Source organism: Salvelinus alpinus, chromosome 28 (assembly GCF_045679555.1).
Source record: "Salvelinus alpinus chromosome 28, SLU_Salpinus.1, whole genome shotgun sequence".
Classification (NCBI taxonomy): Eukaryota; Metazoa; Chordata; class Actinopteri; order Salmoniformes; family Salmonidae; genus Salvelinus; species Salvelinus alpinus.
In genome coordinates, this window is record NC_092113.1 from 35,753,488 (window position 1) to 35,767,582 (window position 14,095).

At 43.8% G+C, this 14,095-nt stretch overlaps 1 pseudogene; it reads right to left on the reverse strand.

Moving 5' to 3' along the window:
• Positions 1-1,471: 1,471 nt before the first annotated feature.
• On the reverse strand, positions 1,472-2,902 carry LOC139556880 (ankyrin repeat and SOCS box protein 8-like; annotated as a pseudogene).
• Between the last annotated feature and the right edge of the window lie 11,193 nt (positions 2,903-14,095).

Here is a 14,095-nt window from a genome sequence, read left to right on the forward strand (position 1 = left end):
TAAGAGCATAAACTGTACCATTTGCATTCAATAACATGTATAGCTCACACAAATACCAAATCAACATTTTCACACTTATGAAACTTGACAGGAAGTGGTATATACAGATGATTTTGTATAACAGACACATACCATGTCTTCCGAAAGTATTCACACTTCTTGACTTTTTCCACATTTTGTTGTGTTACAGCCTACAAACAATACCCCATAATGTCAAAGTGGAATTATGTTTTTCTAAATTTTTGTGTTGAGTCAATAAGTATTCAAACCCTTTGTTATGGCAAGCCTAAATAAGTTCAGGAATAAAAAAAATCCCATAATCACATAAGTTGAATGGACTCTGTGTGATAATAATAGTGTTTAATGACTAACTAATCTCTGTACCCCACACATCTGTAAGGTCCCTCAGTCGAGCAATGAATTTCAAACACAGAATCAACCACAAAGGCCAGGGAGGTTTTCCAATGCCTCTCAAAGAAGGGATACTTTCTAAAAATGTTAAAAGCAGACAATGAATATCCCTTTGAGCATGGTGAAGTTATTAATTACACTTTGGATGGTGTATCAATACACCCAGTCACTACAAAGATACAGGAATCGTTCCTAACTCAGTTGCCGGAGATGAAGGAAACTGCTCAGGGATTTCACATTGAGGCCAATGGTGACTTTAAAACAGTTACAGAGTTGAATGGCTGTGATAGGAGAAAACTGAGGATGGATCAACAACATTGTAGTTACTCCACAATACTAACCTAATTGACATAGTAAAAAGGAGGAAGCCTGTATAGAATAAAACATATTCCAAAACATGCATCCTGTATGCAGTAAGGCACTAAAATAATACAGCAAGAAATGTGGCCAAGCAATTCACTTTTTGTCCTGAATACAAAGTGTTATGTTTGGGGCAAATACAACACAACACAATAGTGAGTACCACTGTCCATATTTTCAAGCATAGTGGTGGCTGCATCATGTTATGGGTATGCTTGTAATCGTTAAGGACATGGGAGTTTTTCAGGATAAAAAATAAACGGAATAGAGCTAAGCACAGGCAAAATTCTAGAGGAAAACCTGCTTCAGTCTGCTCTCCACCAGACACTGGGAGATGAATTCACCTTTCAGCAGGACAATAACCTAAAACAAAAGACCAAGTCGACACTGGAGTTGCTTATCAAGAAGACAGTGAATGTTTCTTAGTGGCTGAGTTACAGTTTTGATTTAAATCTACTTCAAAATCTATGGCAAGACCTGAAAATGGTTTTCTAGCAATGATCAACAACTAACTTTAAAGAGCTTGAAGAATTTTCAAGTGTGGAATGCTCTTAGAGACCTACCCAGAAAGACTCACAGCTGTAATCACTTCTACAAAGTATTGACTCAGGGGTGTGAATACTTATGTAAATTTGATATTTCAGCCTGGATTCGAACCAGGGTGTCTGTAGTGACGCCTCAAGCACTGAGATGCAGTGCCTTAGACCGCTGTGCCACTAGGGAGCCCATTATGGGGTAGTGTGTAGATGGGTGATAAGAAAAAAAACAAGTCAGGCTGCAACACAACAAAATGTGGAGTGGTATAACAAAAAGTGAGCTGGGGATCCTTACTGGGTAAGGTACCGTCGGCCTGGCGGATCTCAAACCTCCCTTCCGCCCTGCACAGCAGCTCCAGACACTCCTCCTCTTGCTCCGCCCCCAGGCCCCGGGCCAGTAGGGCCACCAGGCGAGAGATGGGCGTCTGGCCCTTTAGGTTAGTAACATGGATCTGGGCTCCATATTCTAACAGAACCCTTACAGTCTCTAGGTTGCCCTCCATGGCAGCCCAGCTTAACGGAGTGGCATTGTTGTAATCACGTGCGTTGGGGCCGGCACCGCTCTCCAGCAGAGCCCTGACACACTCGGGGTTGTCCTTGAAGGCGGTCCAGTGTAGCGTGGGTGTCCTTGTTGCCGTCCAAGACGTCGAGCTGGGCCCCGTACTCAAGGAGGAATTCCAAGCAAACCTGGTCCTTTTCTGCTGCATGGTGCAACGCCGTGCACTTGTAGCCATCTAGGCCATTCACCTAAGAAGACAGGTAGACTAAAACAACGTTATTAGTCCTTTAGAGAATGGCAGAGAGAATGGTTTATTTTACAATTGGAGGCATTACATAGTAACAAACAGCAGCTATTATAGATTCACTATTAGATTCACTATTATGTGCTGTAATTCCGAGGAGGGATCCAAGTGGGAGGAGCAGGTTAGATTTTCAGAGGCCTGCAGTATGTACACAAATACCAGGATATTACTTCAGGATCTAATTTATTAACAAAAACAAAACATTACAAAGTAGTGCTCAATTGGTAGCTAGCTCATTTCAGATGGATGAGAGAGTTAAAAACACACACCTCTGCTCCTTTCTCCAACAACAGCTCGACACAGTCCGCATCAGCCACCATGCCACCATACAGGCACAGTGCAAGAGCTTTAGAGTGCCATGCATGCGGTTCACATCAGCTCCCTGATAGTAGAGGCATTGATGTAATTGTCGACAGATAACAGACACCATAAACAAGAAGTCATATTCAATAACATCAGACAATCAGAATTGTGGCAGAGTTGAAAGATAGCTTTAGAACTAGGAAGTGTTGACAAAATTACCAACACGCAGAGATAATGTGTGAGGTTGAAGGAGTTATCTTTTCTACAATAAGGTAAGCTCTAGGGCACCACCGATGAAATAAGTACAGTGGTGTGAGTGTTAACCTTTCATCTCTACAGTTCAAAGATAAGCCGACCTACACTTCGAATGAGATGCTCCACATTGTCGTGTGGGAAAGAGCGAATTGCAGCGATGGTGCGGATGAGCCTCTCATACAGGGAATATTTACTCTGAATAGATTGCATGATGTACCACATAGTAGAACTCATGTGGAGCTGAAGACCACAGGCAGGGGTGCACTGACACCACAGTCTACAACACCTGGCTGGCCAAGTTGGAGTTTCAGATCTGAAAAATAAAAAAACTGTGTTGGTATTGATAATGGTAAAGAATTACAGGTGTTCACTTGGAAGATTGGTTTGAGCTAGGACTAGTCTCTCTAGTCTAGACAGACGGGTTGCCTTCCAGAATGTACCAACGTTCCAGCCGGAGGAGGCTGGTGGGATGATATATCGGAGGACTGGCTCATTGTAATAGCTGGAATGGAATACATTGAAAGGAATTAAACAAATCAAACAGATGGAAACAACATGTTTGACTCCATTCTATGTATTCCATTCCAGCCATTACAATGAGCCCATCCCAATTATCGGTCTGGGATTTCTGAGACTTAACTAGAACGACATTATATTCTAGCAAAATAATTTGTAGGCTTTTATGCATCAAAGGGGAGTGCAATCCCCCCTCTGGTCAATATGTAAATGTGATGTTGACTGACATTGACATATTGCGCATCAAAACAATAACAACCCTTGTAACCTTTCTGTTTTGATACCCCGTCCACACCAACTGAATGGCTACTACTGTACAAGACAGCTAGCATAATTTCCTAACCTGTCAAACGTTTTTTAAGCTTTACCTGTGCATCATTAGGAAAAAAGTAGAAACTAAACTAAATACCTACCTTGTTAGGTTAACCTTGCAAGAAAACAACTTGCTAGCCCGTTTATCATCTGTTGGAACTCGTCGACTAGTAGTAGTAGAAGAAGTTAACATTAATGCTGACTAATACTTAGTGTCAAACTAGTTAGCTAACTTACTTGCATTAGCTAAACCAGCGATAAATAAATAACATAGCTAAGCTATAGCTATCTAGCTAAATTCTTAAACATATTTTCAGTAGTTAACCCAAAAACAAGCTTGGAAAACTAAATGTCGCGGCCTCGGCAGCAGCTAGCTAACGTAATCGGTTAGCTGTTTTCCACTCTAGTTGACCGCTATAGCAGATAAGATAACAATTATCATACATTTGAATGATTGTGATGAACGTATAAAATATTCCCATAGCTCGACATAAAATTCAAGTTGCCTTGTTATGTCGATATTTTGGGGTCCACAGTTTAAAGAAATGCAGTAACACTGTGCAATTCAAGCTTGAAAAACACAGAGGTGGTAAAGTAATTTTATTTGCTGCTAAAACATGCGACTGGACTACGCCCACAACATCTACACAGGAATCTACTCTGACATTGAATTTTGTGTTTTTGTCAGTGGTGGAAAAAGTACCACATTTTCATACGTGAGTAAAAATAAAGATACCTTAAAAGAAAATTACTCAAAAGTGAAAGTCACCCAGTAAAATACTACTTGAGTAAAATTCTAAAAGTATTTGGTTTTAAATGTACTTAAGTATCAAAAGTAAAAGTATAAATAATTTTAAATTCCTTAAATTAAGCAAACCAGATGGCACCATTTTTGGGGGGGGGGAAGCTACGGGCAAACTCCAACATTCAGACATCATTTACAAACAAAGCATGTGCGTTTCGTGAATCCTCCAGATCAGAGGCAGTAAGGATGGCCAGGGATGTTTTTTTTACATTTATTTTAGTAAACCTTTTTTAACTAGGCAAGTCAGTTAAGAACAAATTCTCATTTAAAATGATGGCCTACCGAAAGGCAAAAGGCCTCCTGCGGGGACGCGGGCATGGGATTAATTTATTTGTATTTTTAAATACAATATAAATATAGGACAAAATACACATCACAACAGAGAGACCTAAGACAACAACATAACAAGGCAGCAACACAGCATGGTGGCAACTCAACATGACAACAACATGGTAGCAGCACAAAACATGGTACAAACATTATTGGGCAGCACAAAGGTCAAGAAGGTAGAGACAACGATACATCATACAAACCAGCCACAACTGTCAGTAAGAGTGTCCATGATTGAGTCTTTGAATGAAGGGATTGAGAAAAGAGAACAGGGATTGCAGACGGTGTAGCTCAAAGCGACAGGTTATATGACTTTACCATTGTGTGTAGGCTATTATGCCCCCTGTGTGCAGTGAATTTGCATGTTGGTGCAATTGCATGTGTTGAAAATACAAAAAACAACTTTAGTAGAACTGTAAAATATTTTTACTTAAGTACTTTACACCGATCAATCAATCAAATGTATTTATAAAGCCCATTCTACATCAGCTGATGTCACAAAGTGCTGTACAGAAACCCAGCCTAAAACCCCAAACAGCAAGCAATGCAGGTGGCTCAGTGTCCTTCACCTCTAAATGCATTTTATGCTCGATTCGAAGCAAGCAACACTGAAGCATGGACGAGAGCACCAGCTGTTCTGGATGGCTGTGTGATAACGCTCTCGGTAGCAGATGTGAACAAAACCTTTAAACAGGTCAACATTCACAAAGCCGCTGGGCCAGACGGATTACCAGGACGTGTACTCAAAGCATGTGCAGACCAACTGGCAAGTGTCTTCACTGACATTTTCAACGTCTCCCTGACCGAGTCTGTAATACCTACATGTTTCAAGCAGACCACCATACTCCCTGTGCCCAAGGAAGCGAAGGTAACCTGCCTAAATGATTACTGCCCCGTGACACTCATGTCGGTAGCCATGAAGTGCTGGCTCACATCAACAGCATCCTCCCAGACACCCTAGACCCACTCCAATTTGCATGCCGCCCCAACAGATCCACAGATGACGCAATCTCAATCGCACTCCACACTGCCCTTTCTCACCTGGACAAAAGGAACACCTATGTTAGAATGCTGTTCATTGACTACAGATCAGCGTTCAACACCATAGTGCCCACGAAGCTCATCACTAAGCTAAGGACTCTGGGACTAAACACCTCTCTCTGCAACTCGATCCTGGACTTACTGACGGGCCGCCCCCAGGTGGTAAGAGTAGGCAACAACACGTCTGCCACGCTGATCCTTAACACTGGGGCCCCTCAGGGGTGTGTACTTAGTCCCCTCCTGTATTCCTTGTTCACCCACGACTGCGTGGCCAAACACGACTCCAACACCATCATTAAGTTTGCTGATGACACAACAAAGTACACACCCCTGAGGGGCCCCAGTGTTAAGGATCAGCGTGGCAGACGTGTTGTTGCCTACTCTTACCACCTGGGGGGCGGCCCGTCAGATCACCGCTGATCACCGACAACGATGATATGGCCTATAGGGAGGAGGTCAGAGAACTGGCAGTGTGGTGCAAGGACAACAACCTCTCCCTCAATGTGAGCAAGACAAAGGAGCTGATTGTGGACTACAGGAAAAGGCGGGCCGAACAGGCCCCCATTAACATCGGCGGGGCTGTAGTGGAGCGGGTCGAGAGCTTCAAGTTCCTTGGCGTCCACATCACCAACGAACTATCATGGTCCAAACATACCAAGACAGTTGTGAAGAGGGCACAACAAAACCTTTTCCCCCTCAGGAGAATGAAAAGATTTATCATGGGTCCCCAGATCCTCAAAAGGTTCTACAGCTGCACCATCGATTGCACCCTGACCGGTTGCATCACCGCCTGGTATGGCAACTGCTCGGCATCTGACCGTAAGGCGCTACAGAGGGTAGTCCGAACGGCCCAGTACATCACTGGGGCCAAGCTTCCTACCATCCAGGACCTATATAATAGGCGGTGTCAGAGGAAAGCCCATAAAATTGTCAGAGACTCCAGTCACCCAAGTTATAGACTGTTTTCTCTGCTACCGCACGGCAAGCGGTACCGGAGCGTCAAGTCCAGGACCAAAAGGTTCCTCAACAGCTTCTACCCCAAAGCCATAAGACTGCTGAACAGTTCATAAAATCGCCACCAGACAATTTACATTGACCCCCTCCCTTTTGTACACTGCTGCTACTCGCTGTTTGTTTGTTACCTATGCATAGTCATTTCGCCCCCACCTACATATTACCTCAACTAGCCTGTACCCCATCACACTGACTAGGTACTGGTGCCCCCTGTATATAGCCTCATTATTGTTATTCTTATTGAGTTATTTTGTATTATTACTTTTTATTTGATTCTATTTGGTAAATATTTTCTTCTTCTTGAACTGCACTGTTGGTTAAGGGCTTGTAAGTAAGCATTTCACAGTAAAGTCTACATTTATTGTATTCGGCGCATGTGACAAATAAAGTTTGATTTGATTTAACCAAACTGCTCAACACTGATAAGTACTTAAACTTTGCACTATACAGATTTGTTTATCTACATAGTTTGATAACTGCTGAACACTAAAATTCTATATTTTAAAACACGAATGAATCAACTGACATCAATTTACACTGGAAGGTAAAACCAAATCATGTATGGATGTGGCTGTAAATACTACATCATCGTCCATCAGCCAGTGTGCTTCAAAAGGACAAAGTAGAAAGACTGCCATGTGCTACCATTAGAGTGTAGTGTACAATGCACTGCTCAAATACAGGTTGTATATAAGAATTTATAAACTGGGTTGTCGAGCACTGAATGCTGATTGGCTGACATACTGTGGTATATCAGACCCGTATTCCACTTACGTTGGTAACCAGTTTATAATAACAATAAGGCACCTCCGGGGTTTGTAGTGTATGGCCAATATACCATGGCTAAGGGCTGTATCCAGGCACTCCGCGTCGAGCATAAGAACATCCCTTAGCTGTGGTATATTGGCAATATACCACAACCCCTTGTGCCTTATTAATTAATATTCCGCTCATCTGAATTTAATTTATACACAGCAAGCCGATGAATTTTGGCAAGCAGAGAGACGTGATACTGTATCAGTTGACAAGTCACATAGAAAATGTGATCATTTACAATGTTGCATGGGGCAGAAATGGAATACACACATTGTGCTAGCTAGACCAATATGTTTGTACAGTATACTGTCTTTAAAATACTCCCATTTCTGATTATTTGTTATGAATTTAAGATGGGGGCCTTATAAGTGCTATCCGTTTTGAGTTTTGTACTAAGAGCTTTGAAAATACACCACTTGCATGTGAAAAATGTGCCAGTGAATCTACTTTTCTGATAAACTCTTCACCTTTCTTCTTGCACAACAAGATTAAATATATATCGGTGATACTATCAAGAGCAGTGTGCAGTTTCCTTTTTCCTTCTTCTTGCAGAACAAGGAAATGTACCAAGGTTACACAATGGGGAAGTTTATAGCTTTGAATGAAAATGAATGGAGAAGGCATGTAATGAATAACCAGCCAGCAAATACTACAGAGATACACTACATGACCAAAGGTATGTGGACACCTGTTTGTCAAACATCTCATTCCAAAATCATGGGCATTAATATGGAGTTGTTCCACCCTTTGCTGCTATAACAGCCTCCACTCTTCTGGGAAGGCTTTACACTAGATGTTGGAACATTGTTGCGGGGACTTGCTTCCATTCAGCCACAAGGGCATTAGTGAGGTTGGGCACTGATGTTGGGCGATTGGGCCTGGCTCACAGTCAACGTTCCAAATCATCCCAAAGGTGTTCGATGGGAATGAGGTCAGGGCTCTGTGCAGGCCAGTCAAGTACTTCTACACCGATCTTAACAAACCATTTCTGTATGGACCTCGCTTTGTGCATGGGGGCATTGTCATGCTGAAACAGGAAAGAGCCTTCCCCAAACTGTTGTCACAAAGTTGGAAGCACAGAATCGTCAGTCCAACGGCGACAAGCTTTATTCCACTCCAGCTGACGCATTGAGCATGGTGATCTTAGGCTTGTGTGTTGCTGCTCGGCCATGGAAACCTATTTCATAAAGCTCCTGACGAACAGTTATTGCGCTGACGTTGCTTCCAGAGGCAGTTTGGAACTCGGTATTGAGTGTTGCAACTGTGGACTGACAATTTTTACACGCTTCAGCACTCGGCGGTCCCATTTTGTATGACAGGGTGAAGTTGAATCTGGTAAAGAAAAGAGCCCACCTTGCTTGGCGCGGGTTCAGTCGCCTCGCTGTCCGTATGTACTCCAGGTTCCCATGGTCGGTTTCAAAGAGAAACGGGTCCGTGGAGCCCTCCAGCCAGTGTCTCCACTCATCTAATGCTAACTTCACCACCAGGAGCTCCCGGTCGCCAACATCATAGCTCCTTTCTACAGGATGCAGCTTTTTAGAGCAGTAATACAATCAAGGCACGGCATTGGACAGGCAGAGCTCTGCAGTGCTGATTTATGACATCTGAATGTGCATCAGGTGGCAACAAGATCATATTATACAGCAATGTCATCAGGTAACATGAATACAAAGACAGCGGGAGGTGGTTAGAATAGGATTTGAGGCCAAAAGTCTGTAACCAATAGAGAGTCAGAGTCCCGAGTGTGGGAACAAACATAGTCTGTCCTACGGTTGGGTAAAGAAAGTTTGTAGTCAACAAAGTATGCAAGAGTCATGAGGCAAATAGCAAAATAGTAAAATGCACAAGAAAAAACGAAATATATAATGACTTGGGGCTAGCCATTATAAGTTCAGAGTCACTCGCCCCAACAGTGTGTGTGTGCTGGAGGCGAGCGAACGATCGGGAGAAAGGGTTGAGTGTGGTGGGGTACCTGTACCAGACAGGGGGAGACAGGCCAGGGCAGACGGTGAACAGATCGCCAGGTGGAATCCAAGCAGCAGTGCAGCAAGCAACAGGAGTAGGTGTCACACCCACTTAGCTGTTGTGAAAGCAGCACTGGCTTTAAAGCACACCAGTGTTTGTGTGTTTGTTTTATCAGTGTTTGTAAACAGAGCGCACTGCGAGTGTAGTATGCTCTTCTATTCTACGTAATGAATCAGGCTTTTGGCCTCAAATCCTATTCTAACCACCTCCCGCTGTCTTTGTATTCATGTTACCTGATGACATTGCTGTATAATATGATCTTGTTGCCACCTGATGCACATTCAGATGTCATAAATCAGCACTGCAGAGCTCTGCCTGTCCAATGCCGTGCCTTGATTGTATTACTGCTCTAAAAAGCTGCATCCTGTAGAAAGGAGCTATGATGTTGGCGACCGGGAGCTCCTGGTGGTGAAGTTAGCATTAGATGAGTGGAGACACTGGCTGGAGGGCTCCACGGACCCGTTTCTCTTTGAAACCGACCATGGGAACCTGGAGTACATACGGACAGCGAGGCGACTGAACCCGCGCCAAGCAAGGTGGGCTCTTTTCTTTACCAGATTCAACTTCACCCTGTCATACAAAATGGGACCGCCGAGTGCTGAAGCGTGTAAAAATTGTCAGTCCACAGTTGCAACACTCAATACCGAGTTCCAAACTGCCTCTGGAAGCAACGTCAGCGCAATAACAGTTCGTCAGGAGCTTTATGAAATAGGTTTCCATGGCCGAGCAGCAACACACAAGCCTAAGATCACCATGCTCAATGCGTCAGCTGGAGTGGAATAAAGCTTGTCGCCGTTGGACTGACGATTCTGTGCTTCCAACTTTGTGACAACAGTTTGGGGAAGGCTCTTTCCTGTTTCAGCATGACAATGCCCCCATGCACAAAGCGAGGTCCATACAGAAATGGTTTGTTAAGATCGGTGTAGAAGAACTTGACTGGCCTGCACAGAGCCCTGACCTCATTCCCATCGAACACCTTTGGGATGATTTGGAACGTTGACTGTGAGCCAGGCCCAATCGCCCAACATCAGTGCCCAACCTCACTAATGCCCTTGTGGCTGAATGGAAGCAAGTCCCCGCAACAATGTTCCAACATCTAGTGTAAAGCCTTCCCAGAAGAGTGGAGGCTGTTATAGCAGCAAAGGGTGGAACAACTCCATAATAATGCCCATGATTTTGGAATGAGATGTTTGACAAACAGGTGTCCACATACTTTTGGTCATGTAGTGTATCTCTGTAGTATTTGCTGGCTGGTTATTCATTACATGCCTTCTCCATTCATTTTCATTCAAAGCTATAAACTTCCCCATTGTGTAACCTTGGTACATTTCCTTGTTCTGCAAGAAGAAGGAAAAAGGAAACTGCACACTGCTCTTGATAGTATCACCGATATATATTTAATCTTGTTGTGCAAGAAGAAAGGTGAAGAGTTTATCAGAAAAGTAGATTCACTGGCACATTTTTCACATGCAAGTGGTGTATTTTCAAAGCCCTTAGTACAAAACTCAAAACGGATAGCATTTATAAGGCCCCCTTCTTAAATTCATAACAAATAATCAGAAATTTGAGTATTTTAAAGACAGTATACTGTACAAACATATTGGTCTAGCTAGCACAATGTGTGTATTCCATTTCTGCCCCATGCAACATTGTAAATGATCACATTTTCTATGTGACTTGTCAACTGATACAGTATCACGTCTCTCTGATTGCCAAAATTCATCGGCTTACTGTATAAATTAAATTCAGATGAGCGGAATATTAATTAATAAGGCACAAGGGGTTGTGGTATATTGCCAATATACCACAGCTAAGGGATGTTCTTATGCTCGACGCGGAGTGCCTGGATACAGCCCTTAGCCGTGGTATATTGGCCATACACTACAAACCCCGGAGGTGCCTTATTGTTATTATAAACTGGTTACCAACGTAAGTGGAATACGGGTCTGATATACCACAGTATGTCAGCCAATCAGCATTCAGCGATCGAACCACCCAGTTTATAAATTGTTATATACAACCTGTATTTGAGCAGTGCATTGTACACTACACTCTAATGGTAGCACATGGCAGTCTTTCTACTTTGTCCTTTTGAAGCACACTGGCTGATGGACGATGATGTAGTATTTACAGCCACATCCATACATGATTTGGTTTTACCTTCCAGTGTAAATTGATGTCAGTTGATTCATTCGTGTTCTAAAATATAGAATTTTAGTGTTCAGCAGTTATCAAACTATGTAGATAAACAAATCTGTATAGTGCAAAGTTTAAGTACTTATCAGTGTTGAGCAGTTTGGTTAAATCAAATCAAACTTTATTTGTCACATGTGCCGTTTACAATAAATGTAGACTTTACTGTGAAATGCTTACTTACAAGCCCTTAACCAACAGTGCAGTTCAAGAAGAAGAAAATATTTACCAAATAGAATCAAATAAAAAGTAATAATACAAAATAACTCAATAAGAATAACAATAATGAGGCTATATACAGGGGGCACCAGTACCTAGTCAGTGTGATGGGGTACAGGCTAGTTGAGGTAATATGTAGGTGGGGGCGAAATGACTATGCATAGGTAACAAACAAACAGCGAGTAGCAGCAGTGTACAAAAGGGAGGGGGTCAATGTAAATTGTCCGGTGGCGATTTTATGAACTGTTCAGCAGTCTTATGGCTTTGGGATAGAAGCTGTTGAGGAGCCTTTTGGTCCTGGACTTGACGCTCCGGTACCGCTTGCCGTGCGGTAGCAGAGAAAACAGTCTATAACTTGGGTGACTGGAGTCTCTGACAATTTTATGGGCTTTCCTCTGACACCGCCTATTATATAGGTCCTGGATGGTAGGAAGCTTGGCCCCAGTGATGTACTGGGCCGTTCGGACTACCCTCTGTAGCGCCTTACGGTCAGATGCCAAGCAGTTGCCATACCAGGCGGTGATGCAACCGGTCAGGGTGCAATCGATGGTGCAGCTGTAGAACCTTTTGAGGATCTGGGGACCCATGCCAAATCTTTTCAGTCTCCTGAGGGGGAAAAGGTTTTGTTGTGCCCTCTTCACAACTGTCTTGGTATGTTTGGACCATGATAGTTCGTTGGTGATGTGGACGCCAAGGAACTTGAAGCTCTCGACCCGCTCCACTACAGCAGGTCTTCCTCAAGCACCGCTTTGAGGACATGTCCTGTATGGGTGGGAGCACGGCTGGGCTGTCTTCACCACCCGCTGCAGGCTGCCCACTGAAGGGCCTTGTGGTCGTGAACAGAGCAGTTTCTCTACCAGGCCATGATGTAGCCAGATCTACTGTTATTGGAGGCTATTTGGGGGCCTGGCCCATGCTACCGCACATCTTTGCCTGTTTAAATAAAATATTGATCATTTATTTGACTGAGACGCGCGCCGACAAAAAGACGCATCAATCTCAGAGAAATTGTGTGATGGGGTACAGGCTAGTTGAGGTAATATGTAGGTGGGGGCGAAATGGCATCTAAGCAAGCGAAACAGTGTCCCTCTGTCTCAGTAGGTGTAGACCATGTATCTGATGCTGTCTGGACAGTGAAACAGCACCTCTCTGTCTCAGTAGGTGTAGACCATGTATCTGATGCTGTCTGGACAGTGAAACAGCACCTCTCTGTCTCAGTAGGTGTAGACCATGTATCTGATGCTGTCTGGACAGTGAAACAACACCTCTCTGTCTCAGTAGGTGTAGACCATGTATCTGATGCTGTCTGGACAGTGAAACAGCACCCCCTCTGTCTCAGTAGGTGTAGACCATGTATCTGATGCTGTCTGGACAGTGAAACAGTGCCCCTCTGTCTCAGTAGGTGTAGACCATGTATCTGATGCTGTCTGGACAGTGAAACAGCACCCCCTCTGTCTCAGTAGGTGTAGACCAGGTATCTGATGCTGTCTGGACAGTGAAACAGCACCTCTCTGTCTCAGTAGGTGTAGACCATGTATCTGATGCTGTCTGGACAGTGAAACAGCACCCCCTCTGTCTCAGTAGGTGTAGACCAGGTATCTGATGCTGTCTGGACAGTGAAACAGCACCTCTCTGTCTCAGGATGTGTAGACCAGGTATCTGATGCTGTCTGGACAGTGAAACAACACCTCTCTGTCTCAGGATGTGTAGACCATGTATCTGATGCTGTCTGGACAGTGAAACAGCATCCCCTCTGTCTCAGTATGTGTAGACCATGTATCTGATGCTGTCTGGACAGTGAAACAGCACCCCTCTGTCTCAGTATGTGTAGACCATGTATCTGATGCTGTCTGGACAGTGAAACAGCACCTCTCTGTCTCAGTTTGTGTAGACCAGGTATCTGATGCTGTCTGGACAGTGAAACAGCACCTCTCTGTCTCAGTATGTGTAGACCATGTATCTGATGCTGTCTGGACAGTGAAACAGCACCTCTCTGTCTCAGTTTGTGTAGACCAGGTATCTGATGCTGTCTGGACAGTGAAACAGCACCTCTCTGTCTCAGGATGTGTAGACCATGTATCTGATGCTGTCTGGACAGTGAAACAGCACCTCTCTGTCTCAGGATGTGTAGACCAGGTATCTGATGCTGTCTGGAC